Source organism: Solanum stenotomum, chromosome 9 (genome assembly GCF_019186545.1).
Source record: "Solanum stenotomum isolate F172 chromosome 9, ASM1918654v1, whole genome shotgun sequence".
NCBI lineage: Eukaryota > Viridiplantae > Streptophyta > Magnoliopsida > Solanales > Solanaceae > Solanum > Solanum stenotomum.
In genome coordinates this window covers 54,567,423-54,579,675 of record NC_064290.1, presented here as the reverse complement: position 1 = coordinate 54,579,675, position 12,253 = coordinate 54,567,423, and positions in this window count along the sequence as shown.

Below are 12,253 nucleotides of genomic sequence, written 5' to 3'. Positions count from 1 at the left end.
GACCTTATCTATGGAGCCAGTTGTCCCTCACGGCCAAAATGGCCCATTTTCAAGGTCAAACGAGCACTACAGTAGGCAAACCCCCATTTTACCGATTTTCGTGTGCTATAGTCCATGGAATTTTTGGTGATCCAGAATTCTGACCTCATTTTTGCCAAAATTTTACCTGGACGTTCGTTAAGACCTTATCTATGGAGCCAGTTGGCCCTCATGGCCAAAAAGGCCCATTTTCATGGCAAATGAGCATTAGAGTAGGTAAACCCCCTATTTTACCAATTTTCGTTTGCGATAGTCCACGTATTTTTTGATGATCCAGAATTCCGACTTCATTTTTTCAAAAACTTTACCAAGATGTCCGTTAAGACCTTACCTATGGGGACAATTGGCCCTCACGGCCAAAACGATCCATTTTCAAGGTCAAAGGCGCCCTAGAGTAGGTAAACCCCCATTTTGCCTATTTTCGCGTGCTATAGGTCACGATCTTTTTTTGTGATAAATAATTTCGACCTCATTTTTTCCAAAATTTTACCTGGACGTCCTTTAAGACCTTACCAATGGAACCAGTTGGCCCTCACGGCCAGAATGGCCCATTTTCAAGGTTAAACGAGCCCTAGAGAAGGTACACCCCCCATTTTACAGATTTTCGTGTGCTATAGCCCAAAGATTTTTTGATGATCCAGAATTCCGAACTCATTTTTGCCAAAATTATACATGGACGTCCGTTAAGACCTTATCTATTGAGACAGTTGGCCCTCATGGCAAAAACAGCCCATTTTCAAGGTCAAATGAACCCAAGAGTAGGTAAACCCCCGTTTTGCTGATTTTCGTGTACTATAGGTCACCATCTTTTTTGGTAATCCAAAATTCCGACCTCATTTTTCCCAAAATTTTACTTGGACGTTCGTTAAGACCTTACCTATGGAGCCAGGTGGCCCTCACGGCCAGAATGGCCCATTTTCAAGGTCAAACGAAGCCTAGAGCAGGTAAACCTCCATTTTATCGATTTTCGTGTGTTATATTCCACGAAATTTTGGGTGATCCAAAATTCCGACCCCATTTTTACCAAAATTCTACCTAGACGTCCGTTAAGACCTTATCTATAGAGCCAGTTAGCCCTCACGGCCAAACTGACCCATTTTCAAGGTCAAATGAGTCCTAAAGCAGGTAAACCCCTCGTTTTACTACTTTTCGTGTGATATTGTCCACAGATGTTTTGGTGATTCAAAATTCCGACCTCATTTTTGCCAAAATTTTACATGGACGTCTGTTAAGACCTTATCTATGGGCCCAGCTTGCCCTCACAGACAAAATGGCCCAGTTTCAAGCCCAAATGATCCATAGAAAAGGTAAACACCCTATTTTACCGATTTTCGTGTGCTATAGTCCACAGATTTTTTGGTGATCCGAAATTTTGACCTCACTTTTGCCAAATTATACCTGTGCGTCCGTAAAGACCTTATCTACGGGGCAAGTTGGCCCTTCTGGCAAAAATGGTCCATTTTCAAGGTCAAATGAGCCCAAGAGCAGGTAAACCCCCATTTTTGCTGATTTTCGTGTGCTATAGGTCACCATCTTTTTGGGTTATCTATAATTCCGACCTCATTTTTGCCAAAATTTTACTTGGACGTCCGTTAAGACATTATCTATGGAGCCAGTTGGCCCTCACGGCCAAAATGACCCATTTTCAATGTCAAACAAGGTCTAGAGCAGGTAAAACACCCATTTTACCGATTTTCGTGTGCTATAGTCCACATATTTATTGGTGATCCAAAATTTTGACCTCATTTCTGCCAAAATTTTACCTGGACGTCCGTTAAGACCTTATCTATGGGCAAGTTTTTCGTTACGGCCAAACTAGCCCATATATAAGGCCAAACGAGCCCTCGAGCAGGTAAACCCCCCATTTTACCGATTTTCGTAGGTTATAGTNTTTTCAATGTCAAACAAGGTCTAGAGCAGGTAAAACACCCATTTTACCGATTTTCGTGTGCTATAGTCCACATATTTATTGGTGATCCAAAATTTCGACCTCATTTCTGCCAAAATTTTACCTGGATGTCCGTTAAGACCTTATCTATGGGCAAGTTTTCCGTCACGGCCAAACTGGCCCATATTTAAGGCCAAACGAGCCCTCGAGCAGGTAATCCCCCCATTTTACCGATTTTCGTAGGTTATAGTTCACAGATTTTTTGGTGATCCAGAATTCCGACCTCAGTTTTGCCAAAATTTTACCTGGACGTTTGTTAAGACCTTATCTATGGAGCCAGTTGGCCCTCACAGCCAAAATAGCTCATTTTAAAGGTCAAACAAGCCTAGAGCAGGTAAACCCCCCATTTTATCGATTTTCATGTGCTATAGTCCACAGATATTTTGGTGATCCAGAATTTCGACCTCAAATTTACCAAAATGTTACCTGGACATCCGTTACGACGTTATCTATGGAGCCAGTTGGCCCTCACAGCCAAAATAACCCATTTTCAAGGTTAAACAAACCCTAGAGCAGGTAAACCCCCCATTTCATCGATTTTCCTATGCTATAGTCCACGGATTTTTTGGTGATCCAAAATTCTGACATCATTTTTAGCAAAAATTATACATGGACGTCCGTTAAGACCTTATCAATGGAGGCAGTTGGCCCTCACAGCCATAATGGCCCATTTTCAAGGTCAAAAGAGCCCTAGAGCAGGTAGACCCCCTTTTTTTCAAATTTTCATGTGCTATAGGTTACCATCTTTTTTGGTGATCCAGAATTCCAACCTTATTTTATCCAAAATTTTACCTGAACGTCCGTTAAGACCATACCTATAGAGACAGTTGGCCCTCACGGCCAGAATGGCCCATTTTCAAGGTCAAACAAGACTTAGAGCAGGTAACTCCCCCATTTTACCAATTTTCGTGTGCTATAATGCACAAATTTTTTGGTGATCCAGAATTCTGACCTCAATTTTGATAAAATTTTACTTGGACGTCTGTTAAGACCTTATCTATGGAGCCAGTTGGCCTTCACAGCCAAAATGGCCCATTTTCAAGGTCAAACGAGCCTTAGAGCAGGTAAACCCCCCATTTTACCGATTACCGTGTGCTATAGTGTACAGATATTTTCGTGATCCAAAATTCCGACCTTATTTCTGCCAAAATTATACCTAGACGTCCAGTAAGAATTTATCTATGGAGCCAGTTGGCCCTCATGGCCAAAATGGTCCATTTTCAACGTAAAATGAGTCCTAGAGTAGGTAAACCCCCATTTTGCCAATTTTCGTGTGCTATAGGTTACCATCTTTTTTGGTGATACAATATTACGACCTCAATTTTGCCAAAATTTTACTTGGACGTCCGTTAAGACCTTACCTATGGAGCCAGTTAGCCCTCACGTTCAGAGTGGCCAATTTTCAAGGTCAAACGAACGCTAGAGTAGGTAAACCCCCATTTTACCAATTTTCATATGCTATAGTCCACGGATTTTTTGGTGATCCAGAATTCCGACCTCATTTTTGAATAAATTTTACCTGGACGTCTCTTAAGACCTTATATATGGAGCCAGTTGGCCCTCACGGCCAAAATGGCCCATTTTCAAGGTCAAACAAGACCTAGGGCAGGTAAACCCCCATTTTACCGATTTTCGTGTGCTACAGTGCACATATTTTTTGGTGATCCAGAATTCTGACCTCATTTTTGAATAAAATTTTACCTGGAAATCCGTTAAGACCTTATCTATGGAGCCAGTTGTCCCTCACGGCCAAAATCGCCCATTTTCACGATTAAACGAGCCCTACAAAAGATAAACCCCTCATTTTACCGATTTTCGTTTGCTATAGTCCAACGATTTTTTGGTGATCCGGAATTCCGACCTTATTTTTTCAATAATTTTACCTGTACGTCCGTTAAGACCTTATCTATGGAGACAGTTGGCCCTCATGGCCAAAACGATCCATCTTAAAGGTCAAACGATCCATAGAGCATGTATACCCCTATTTTGCCAATTTTCCCATGCTATAGGTCACCATCTTTTTTTGTGACAAAGAATTTTTGCTTCATTTTTACCAAAATTTTACCTGGACGTCCGTTAAGACCTTACCTAATGAGCCAGTTGGCCCTCACAGCTAGAATGACCCATTTTCAAGGTCAAACGAGCCCTAGAGTAGGTAAACCCCCCATTTTACATATTTTTGTGTGCTATAGTCCATCGTTTTTTTTGGTGATCTAAAATTCAGACCTCATTATTACCAAAATTATACCTGGATGTCCGTTAAGACCTTATCTATGGAGCTAATTGACCCTCACGGCCAGAATGGCCCATTTTCAAGGTCAAACGAGACCTAGAGCAGGTAAACCCCCATTTTACCGATTTTCGTGAGCTATAGTCCATGGATTTCTTGGTGCTCCAGAATTCTGACCTCATTTTTGCCAAAATGTTACCTGGACGTCCGTTAAGATCATATCTATGGAGCCAGTTGTCCCTCAAGGCCAAAATGGCCCATTTTCATGGTCAAATGAGCCCTGGAGCAGGTAAACCCCCATTTTACTAATTTTCGTGTGCTAAAGTCCACAGATTTTTTGGTGATCCGAAATTCCGACCTCATTTTTGTCAAAATTTTACCTGGACTTCCGTTAAGAACTTATTTATGGGGCCAGTCTACCCGCACAGCCAAAATGGCCTATTTTCAAGGCCAAATGAGCCCTAGAGCAGGTAAACCCTCCATTTTACCGATTTTTGTGCGTTATAGTCCACAGATTTTTTAACGATTCGGAAATTCGACCTTATTTTTTGCAAAAATTTTCCTGGACGTCCCTTAAGACCTTATCTATGGAGCCAGTTGGCCATCACGGCCTAAATGACTCATTTCAAGGTCAAACGAGCCCTAGAGCAGGTAAACCCCACATTTTACCAATTTTCGTGTGCTATTGTCCAGGAATTTTTTGGTGATCCAGAATTCCGACCTCATTTTTCCAAAAATTATACATGGATGTCCGTTAAGACCTTATCTATGGATCCAGTTGGCCCTCAAGGCCAAAATGGCGCATTTTCAAGGTCAAACAAGCGCTAAAGCGGGTAAACCCTCAATTTTACCAATTTTCGTTTGCTATAGTCCACAGACTTTTTGGTGATACAGAATTTCGAACTCATTGTTTTAAAAATTTTACCTGGACGTACGGTAAGACCTTACCTATGGGAACAGTTTGCCCTCACGGCCAAAACGATCCATTTTTTAGGTCAAACGCGCCCTAGAGTAGGTAAACACCCATTTGCCGATTTTCGCTTGCTATAGATCATCATCATTTTTGGTGATAAAGAATTTCGACCTCATTTTTGATAAAATTTTACCTAGACGTCCTGTAAGACCCTATCTATCGGGCCAAACTGCCCTCACGGCCAAAATGGCCCATTTTCAAGGCCAAATGAGCCCTAGAGAAGGTAAACCCCCCATTTTACCGATTTTCGTATGTTATAATCCATTGATTTTTTGTTGATCCGGAATTCCGACCTCATTTTTGACAAAATTATCTGTGGAGCCAGTTTGCCCTCATGGCCAAAATGACCCATTTCAAGGTCAAACGAGCCCTAGAGCAGGTAAACCACCCATTTTGTCAATTTTCGTGTGCTATAGGTCACCATCTTTTTTGGTGATCCAGAATTTCGACCTCATTTTTGCCAAAATTTTACCTGAACGTCTATTAAGACCTTACCTACGGATCCAGTTGGCCCTCACGGCCAGAATGTCCGACTTTCAGGGTAAAACGAGACCTAGAACAGGTAAACCCCACATTTTACCGATTTTCTTGTGCTATAGTGCACAGATTTTTCGGTGATCCAGAATTCCGACCTCATTTTTGCCTAAATTTTTCATGGACGTCCGTTAATACCATACCTACGGTGCTAGTTGACCCTCACAGCCTGAATGGCCCATTTTCAAGGTCAAACGAGACCTAGAGCAGGTAAATCCCCGATTTAACGATTTTAGAATGCTATAGTCAACAAATTTTTTGGTGATCCAGAATTCCGACCTCATTTTTTCCAAAAATTTTCCTGGACGTCTGTTAAGACCTTATCTATGGAGCCAGTTGGCCTTTACATCCAAAATGGCCAATTTTCAAGGTCAAACGAGCCCTAGAGAAGGTAAACCCCCCATTTTACCAATTTTTGTGTGCTATAGTCCACAAATTTTTTGGTGATCCGGAATTTTGACCTCCTTTTTGCCAGAATTTTACCTGGACGTCCGTTAAGACCTTATCTATGGAGATAGTTGGCCCTCATGGCCAAAATGGACCATTTTCAAGGTCAAATGAGCCATGGAGCATGTANTTTTTGCCAGAATTTTACCTGGACGTCCGTTAAGACCTTATCTATGGAGATAGTTGGCCCTCATGGCCAAAATGGACCATTTTCAAGGTCAAATAAGCCATGGAGCATGTATACCCCCATTTTGTCGATTTTCGCGTGCTATAGGTCACCATCTTTTTTGGTGACAAAGAATTTTTGCCTCATTTTTACCATAATTTTACCTGGACGTCCGTTAAGACCTTACCTATCGAGCAAGTTGGCCCTCACGGCTACAATGCCCCATTTCCAAGGTCAAACGAGCCCTAGAAAAGGTAAACCCCCCCATTTTATCGATTTTCGTGTGCTATAAGTCACCATCTTTTTTAGTGATCCAAAATTCCGACATCATTTTTTCCAAAACTTTACCTGGACGTCCGTTAAGATCATACTTATGGAGCCAGTTGGCCCTCACGGCAAGCATGACCCATTTTCAAGGTACAACGAGCCCTACAGAACGTAAACCCCCAATTTTACCAATTTTAGTGTGCTATAGTGAACGGATTTTTTGGTGATCCAGAATTTCGACCTCATTTTTGCCAAAATTATACCTAGACGTTCGTTAAGACCTTATCTATGTAGCCAGTTGGCCCTCATTGCAAAAATGAACCATTTTCAAGGCCAAATGAGCCCTAGAGCAGGTAAACCCCCCATTTTTACCGATTTTCGTGTTTTATAGTCCACGGATTTTTTGGTGATACGGAATTCCGACCTCATTTTTTCTAAAATTATACCGAACGTCCGTTAAGACCTTATTTATAGATCCAATTGGCCCTCAAGGCCAAAATGGCCCATTTTCATTGTAAAACGAGACCTAGAAGAGGTAAACCCCTCATTTTATCAATTTTCGTATCCTATAGTGCACAAATTTTTTGGTGATCTAGAATTCCGGCCTCATTTTCGCCAAAATCTTACCTGTACATTCGTTCAGACCTTATCTATGGAGCCAGTTGTCCCTCACGACCAAAATGGCCCATTTTCAAGGTCAAACGAGCCTTAGAGAAGGTACACCCTCATTTTACCAATTTTCGTTTGCTATGGTCTAAGGATTTTTTGGTGATCCAGAATTCCTACCTTATTTTTTCAAAAATTTTACCTCGACATCCGTTTAGACCTTACCTATGGGGACAGTTGAACCTCACAATTAAAACGATCCAGTTTCAAGGTCAAACGAGCCATAGAGCAGGTATACCCCCATTTTGCCAATTTTCGCGTGATATAGGTCACCATCTTTTTTGGTAATAAAGAATTTCTACCTCATTTTTACCTGGACGTCCGTTAATACCTTACCTATCGAGCCAGTTGGCCCTCATGGCTAGAATGACCCAATTTCAAGGTTAAACAAGCCCTAGAGAAGGTAAACCCCCCATTTTACAAATTTTCGTGTGCTATAATCCACGGATTTTTTGGTGATCCTTAATTTCGACCTCATTTTTGCCAAAATTATACCTGGACGTTTGTTAAGACCTTATATATTTAGACAACTAGCCCTCATGGACAAAATGGAACACTTTCAAGGTCAAATGAGCCCAAGAGCAGGTAAACCCCCATTTTGCTGATTTTTGTGCCCTATAGGTCACCATCTTTTTCGGTGATCCAGAATTCCGATCTAATTTTTGCCACAATTTTACCTGGACATCCGTTAAGACCAAACCTATGGAGCCAGTTGGCCCTCACGGCCAGAATGCCCCATTTTCATGGTCAAACGATACCTAGAACAGGTAAACCCCCATTTTACCAATTTTTGGGTGCTATAGTCTACAGAATTTTTGGTGATCCAGAATTCCGACTTCATTTTTGCCAAATAATTACGTGGACGTTCGTTAAGACCTTATCTATGGAGCCAATTGGCCCTCATGGCCAAAATTGCCCATTTTCATGGCAAATGAGCCCTAGAGCAGGTAAACACCCCATTTTACCGATTTTCTTTTGCGATAGTCCACGAATTTTTTGATGATCCGGAATTCCGACTTCATTTTTTCAAAAACTTTACCAAGACGTGCGTTAAGGCCTTACCTACGGGGACAGTTAGCCCTCACGGCCAAAATGATCTATTTTCAAGGTCAAAGGAGCCCTAGAGTAGGTAAACCCCCATTTTGCCGATTTTCGCGTGCTATAGTCCACGAATTTTTTGGTGATCCAGAATTCCGACCGCATTTTTGCCTAAATATTACCTGAATGTCCGTTAATACCATACCTATGGTGACAGTTGACCCTCACGTCCAGAACGGCCCATTTTCAAGGTCAAACGAGACCTAGAGCAGGTAAATCCCTGATTTAACGATTTTCGTATGCTATAGTCCACAGATAATTCGGTGATCTAGAATTCCGACCTCATGTTTTCCAAAATTTCTCCTGGACGTCCGTTAAGACCTTATCTATGGAGCCAGTTGGCCTTTAAATCAAAAATGGCCCATTTTCAATGTCAAACGAGCCCTAGAAAAGGTAAACCCCCCAATTTTACCATTTTTTGTGTGCTATAGTCCACAGAATTTTTGGTGATCCGGAATTCCGACCTCATTTTTGACAAAATTTTACCTGGACGTCCGTGAAGACCTTATCTATGGAGACAGTTGGCCCTCATGGCCAAAATGGACCATTTTCAAAGTCAAATGAGCCATAGAGCAGGTATACCATCATTTTGCCGATTTTCGCGTGCTATAGGTCACCATCTTTTTTGGTGACAAAGTATGTTTGCCTTATTTTTACCATAATTTTACCTGGACGTTCGTTAATACCTTACCTATCGAGCTAGTTGGCCCTCACGGCTAGAATGACCCATTTTCAAGGTCAAACGAGCCCTAGAGAAGGTAAACCCCCCCTCATTTTATCGATTTTCGTGTGCTATAGGTCACCATCTTTTTTTGTAATCCAGAATTCCGACATCATTTTTGCCAAGATTTTACTTGGACATCCGTTAAGATCATACCTATGGAGCCAGTTGGCCCTCACGGCAAGAATGACCCATTTTCAAGGTCAAACGACCCCAATAGAAGGTAAACCCCCAATTTTACCAATTTTCGTGTGTTATAGTCAACGAATTTTTTGGTGATCCAGAATTTCGACCTCATTTTTGCGAAAATTTTACCTGGACCTCCGTTAAGACCGTATCTATGGATCCAGTTTGCCCTCATGGACAAAATGGCCCATTTTCATGGTCAAAGGAGCCCTAGAGCAGGTAAACCTCCCATTTTTTCGATTTTAGTGTACTATAGACTACCATATTTTTCACTGATCCAGAATTTCGACTCATTTTTGCCAAAATTTTACCTTAACGCATGTTAAGACCTTACCTATTGAGCCGGTTGGCCCTCACAGCCAGAATGGCCCATTTTAAATGTCAAACGGGACCTAGAGAAGATAAATCCCCCATTCTAACGATTTTCATGTTCTATAGTCCACGGATTTTTTGGTGATCCAGAATTCCGAGCTCATTTTTGCCAAAATTTAGCTGGACATCCGGTAAGACCTTATCTATGGAGCCAGTTGTCCCTCACGGCCAAAATGGCCCATTTTAAAGGTAAAACGAGCACTGGAGCAGGTAAACCCCCATTTTACCGATTTTCGTGTGCTATAGTCCATGGATTTTTTGGTGATCTAAAATTCTGACCTCATTTTTGCCAAAATTTTACCTGGACGTTCGTTAAGACCTTATCTATAGAGCCAGTTGGCCCTCAAGGCCAAAATGGCCCATTTTCAAGGTAAAACGATACCTAGAAGAGGTAAACCCCCCATTTTACCGATTTTCGTGTGCTATAGTGCACAGATTTTTTGGTGATCCAGAATTCCGACCTCATTTTTGCCAAAATTTTACATGTACATCCGTTCAGCCCTTATATATGGAGCAAGTTGTCCCTCACGACCAAAATGGTCCATTTTCAAGGTCAAACGAGCCTTAGAGAAGGTAAACCCCTCATTTTACCGATTTTCGTTCGCTATAGTCCAAGAATTTTTTGGTGATCCAGAATTCCTACCTTATTTTTTGAAAAATTTTACCTCGACGTCTGTTAAAACCTTACCTATGGGGACTGTTGGCCCTCACGGCAAAAACGATCCAGTTTCAAGGTCAAACGAGACATAGAGCAGAGGTATACCCCCATTCTGTCGATTTTCGCGTGCTATAGGGCACCATCTTTTTTGGTGATAAAGAATTTCGACTTCATTTTTACTAAAATTTTACCTAGACGTCCGTTAGGACCTTACCTATCGAGCCAATTTGCCCTCATAGCTAGAATGGCCCATTTTCAAGGTTAAACGAGCCCTAGAGAAGGTAAACCCTCCATTTTACCGATTTTCGTGTGCTATAGTCCATGGATTTTTTGGTGATCCAGAATTCCGACCGCATTTTTGCCAAAATATTACCTGAACGTCCGTTAATACCATACCAATGGTGACAGTTGACCCTCACGGCCCGAATGGCCCATTTTCAAGGTCAAAAGAGACCTAGAGCAGGTAAATCCCTGATTTAATGATTTTCGTATGCTATAGTCCAGAGATTTTCGGTGATCCAGAATTTCGACCTCATTTTTTCCAAAATTTTTCCTGGACGTCCGTTAATACCTTATCTATGGAGCCAGCTGGCCTTTACATCCAAAATGGCCCATTTTCAAGGTCAAACGAGCCCTAAAGAAGGTAAACCCCCCATTTTACCAATTTTTGTGTGCTATAGTCCACGAATTTTTTGGGGATCCGGTATTTCGACCTCATTTTTGCCAGAATTTTAGCTGGACGTCTGTTAAGACATTATCTATGGAGACAGTTGGCCCTCATGGCCAAAATGGACCATTTTCAAGGTCAAAATAGCCATAGAGCAGGTATACCCCATTTTGCCGATTATCGCGTGCTATAGGTCACCATCTTTTTTGGTGACAAAGAATTTTTACCATAATTTTACCTGGACGTTCGTTAAAACCTTACCTAACGAGCCAGTTGGCCCTCGCGGCTAGAATGACCCATTTTTAAGATCAAACTACCCCTAGAAAAGGTAAACTCCCCCCCCCCATTTTATTGATTTTCGTGTACTATAGGTCACCATCTTTTTTGGTGATCCTGAATTCCGAAATCATTTTTGCCAAAATTTTACCTGGACTTCCGTTATGGTCATACCTGTGGAGCCAATTGGCCCTCACGGCAAGATTGACCCATTTCCAAGGTCAAACGAGCCCTACAGAAGGTAAACCCCCAACTTTACCAATTTTCGTGTGCTATAGTCAACGGATTTTTTGGTGATCCAGAATTTCGACCTCTATTTTTCCAAAATTTTACCTGGACCTCCGTTAAGACCTTATCTATGGAGCCAGTTTTCCCTCATGGACAAAATGGCCCATTTTCATGGTCAAACGAGCCCTAGAGCAGGTAAACCTCCCATTTTTTCTATTTTCGTGTACTATAGGCTACCATATTTTTTACTGTTCCAGAATTCTGACTCATTTTAGCCAAAATTTTACCTAAACGCATGTTAAGACCTTACCTATGGAGCCAGTTGGCCCTCACGGCTAGAATGGACCATTTTCAAGGTCAAACGAGACCTAGAGCAGATAAACCCCTCATTTTAACGATTTTCATGTGCTATAGTCCACGGATTTTTTGGTGATCCAGAATTCCGAGCTCATTTTAACCAAAATTTTACCTGGACATCCGTTAAGACCTTATCTATGGAGCCAGTTGTCCCACACGGCCAAAATGGCCCATTTTCAAGGTCAAACGAGCCCTGGAGCAGGTAAACCCCCATTTTACCGATTTTCGTGTGCTATAGTCCATGGATTTTTTGGTGATTCAGATTTCTGACCTCATTTTTGCCAAAATTTTACCTGGACGTTCGTTAAGACCTTATCTATATAGCCAGTTGGCCCTCAAGGCCAAAATGGCCCATTTTCAAGGTAAAAGGAGACCTAGAAGAGGTAAACCCCCCATTTTACCGATTTTCGTGTGCTATAG